This window comes from Crocodylus porosus, unplaced genomic scaffold (genome assembly GCF_001723895.1).
Source record: "Crocodylus porosus isolate Cpor-Errol unplaced genomic scaffold, CroPor_comp1, whole genome shotgun sequence".
NCBI classification, from domain to species: Eukaryota; Metazoa; Chordata; order Crocodylia; family Crocodylidae; genus Crocodylus; species Crocodylus porosus.
Window position 1 is genome coordinate 2,952,592 of NW_017728945.1, and position 3,278 is coordinate 2,955,869.

The 3,278-nt window shown below is 51.4% G+C and overlaps 1 non-coding gene across 1 annotated transcript; it reads right to left on the reverse strand.

Moving 5' to 3' along the window:
- Positions 1–2,977: 2,977 nt before the first annotated feature.
- TRNAQ-UUG lies at positions 2,978–3,049 on the reverse strand. Its single transcript has one exon. It is a non-coding gene; the product is annotated as a tRNA-Gln (tRNA).
- Between the last annotated feature and the right edge of the window lie 229 nt (positions 3,050–3,278).

The following is a 3,278-nucleotide window of genomic DNA, read 5'->3' on the forward strand; positions in this document are numbered from 1 at the left end:
AAAGCTGTTTCTAATGAGTCAGTGTTTACCTATTTAAGCATATAAAAAATGGACCAGGTGCAGATGACAGTGAGCTGGGGAGGAAGGGCAGAGGGTGGGGAGCAGGCTAAAGGATTTTAGTCCCGTTCTGTAATCACTAGTTATACACACACATGCACACACTCATATATATATATGTGTGTGTGTGTGTGTATATATATATATATATATATACACACACACACACACACACACACGTATACATATATACAAATATATATCTATAGACACATACATACATACAAAGTGTTGTATGGAGAGGAATGCTCCCTAACACCATGACTCCCATTCCCCAGGTCTGTCCTTGGACCTATTTTTCTAAGCCTCCTGCAGTCTCCTTCACTCCTCTCTGCTTTCCTGTGCCTCCTTCTCTCCTTCTGCCCCTGCCAGACAGCATCTGTAACTCTTCCATCAACAAGAACTGCGCTCCGTTTACACCTCCAAACCCTTCCCACCCTCCTGTAATAGTAATCCCCACCTTGTTCCCTTGCCCCTCTCTGCTTCTTCTCCCCTGTGCACGGCTTTGTGGCACTAGTACCAAGTGGCAACAGGGCAGAGTTACTTTGGGTTCAGTGGAGGAGCCATAGTCAGCTTACAGGAACTGGCTAACTTTATTAATAAAAACTAAAGGAGTGGGATGTAACTGGGAAACACTTTTAATATAACACGCTCAGAGTTTTCCCTTCTAACCAGCGACCCACAGCCTGTTCTCTTCACCCAGGGTGTTTACCATTCCCCTTAAAGGACCGGTATCTTTACAGGTCAACTTCATCTCTTCTCCTCCCCCTGGTTTCTGCCGCCCACTAAACCAGGAACAGCCGCCTGCTTGGAAAACCCCATCTCCAAATTCTTCTCGTGCAGGGGGAAGCTGCTCAAACATGCCACGGGCCTGCGGCTACTGGGAGGAATGTTGTACAAGCAGGAGAGCTTTAGGGCAACTTTTTAACAAGTCGTAAGACCCACTAACTTTCACCAGGACTTAGGCTGTTAAGTACAACTGCGTGAATAACTGATAGTTTTTGGTTCTCTCTCTACAAATGAAAAAGGATCATGTTCAATCAGCCCCAAATGGAAATTAAATTGTCAGTGACAGGAAGTAGGAATGGGGCATAAGAGAAATGAATTTCTTCAGGTGGAACTGGTCAAGTCAGGAAATGCAAGTGAGGAAGAAGGCTCTCAGCTGTGTCACCGTCTAAGCGAGGCCTTTGATATGGGAGCTTCGGCTGCATCCCTTACTGTGCTGCTGACAAAAGGTTGAGCTAATGGCTGCAAAGGGCTTTCCCTCAATCCCATAGCTGGTTCAGCTGAAAAAATCATTGATGAGATGAGCAAACCATATGTGGAGCAGCCAGGGGAGGGAGTAGCTGTCAGAGCAGATTTATGGGGTGGGGGCAGAGGAGATGCCCCGCTTGCTGCCTCTGCCTCTGGACCGGCATCATTGAAGCCTGGGGTCCCGGCTCCGCTTTCCCCTGCGTGTTACCAGGCAGGGAGCAGTGTCCAGTATGGGGAATGGCCTCCGGCCAGTGAGCTGACCCATGCAGCAAGGCAGGGGCTTCCAGCTGTCTTTAGCACTAAGAAGGAGCCCTACACTTCACATAGGATCCAGGCCTTTCTCCAACCCCTGCAACTTCTCTCTGCCTTGTCTCTGTGCTGAGGTTTTTGCTGCACCTTACTCCATTTGGCCCAGCACAGTGCATCCCCCCTACTCCCCTACCCAGCACTAGCAATAGCAGAATAGAAGAGATCCCTCAGACAAGGAGCAGTCATCTTAACCAAGCACCTTCTGTGATAGGATCCACCTCCAGAGAACGGCCACGCTGCCTCCTAGCAGCCACTCTGCCTCTGGCCTGCCCCACTGGCCTCTCGGGCCACCGCCCCATGCTCACCGGCCGCACCTGGCTCTCTAAATAAAAAATATGTGAAGGCAGAGTAAGCTGTAGGTGCTTTACTCAGCCATGTTCTGGCCCCAATCCCTGCCTGCCCAAGGCATTACTCTTTTGTCCTTTCTCTCAGCTCCAGGCCCCAGCCCTGCTTCACTCTTCTTGTTTCTGGGCCGGCCAGCCCTGTCTCAATGTTGTGAGTCTCAGACCCTCTAACTAATTTTCCAGGCCTAGCAGGCACCACCTGTGCACTGCCACCAACAACCATGTCCCTGTTGTCCCTATTTGTGTCCCAGGACAGTAATTATGCCTTCCAGCCACCCCCATAGTTGAATCTATATCCCATGGATCTTCCTCAGCAAACCTCCCCAGGGCTCCTAGCCCCATCTGAGCACCGACCCACCAGGCACCCATTTGCCCTATCAGCTTTAGCCTAGTCCTAACAGGTCTCCCTTATTCACTAAACCCCAGCCCTATCTCAGCCTCTGGCCATGTAGCCTACCAGATTCCCAGCACTTGCAGTGCTCTTTCATAGTTTCATAGTTGTTAGAGGCTGGAAGGGACCTTACAGATCATCAGGTCCAGCCCCTCTGCACTTGTGCAGGAAAGACTGCTGGGATCAGTTCGGTGGCAATGCATAGGGGTGCACAGTGCATGGCCTGATGGGCCATGCTCGCCACTTAGGCAATGGAGGGGGGGGGGCCAGGCAGGAGCACCAGTGCCCTGCTGCAAGTGCCAGCCGATTGCTGCGACTGCTGCAACCGCTTCTGGGGGGACGCCCCCCCCCCAGTCTGCGGGATCACCTGGAGGGGACTCCCCACTCTGGTCGGCAACACTGGTTGCGGGGGGGCACATGCCCCCCACGCAACTAAGGCAGCATCTGTTACCCAAGGATCAGATGATGCCAGCAAGACGGGTGTCAAGAGACTTTCTGAAGATCTCCAGAGTAGGTGACTGTACCACCTCTGGGGGCGGCCTTAGCACTTGGCTTGTAAAGAAGTTTTTCTTTATGTCTAGCCTGACGTGCGCTTTGATCAGAAAAAACAAAGTCATCACTATGGTCCCACTGAGATTTGAACTCAGATCACTGGATTCAAAGTCCAGAGTGCTAACCATTACACCATGGGACCCACTGCAATACTGTGGGACCTGGTGCTCTAAACCCTTCTGCTCATGCTCTGGGCCCCCAGCCCTTAGTTTCTGCCCACCCAGCCCACCAGGTCCCAGACCCTTGCAGAGATCCTCTCTTGGCTTCAGTGCCTAAACCTTGTAACTTTATCCCACCACTGCTGGAGTGTATCCCAAGCACCCCAAACCTTCACTCAGAGTATGAACAACTCAGAAGCACTTATCTATAGG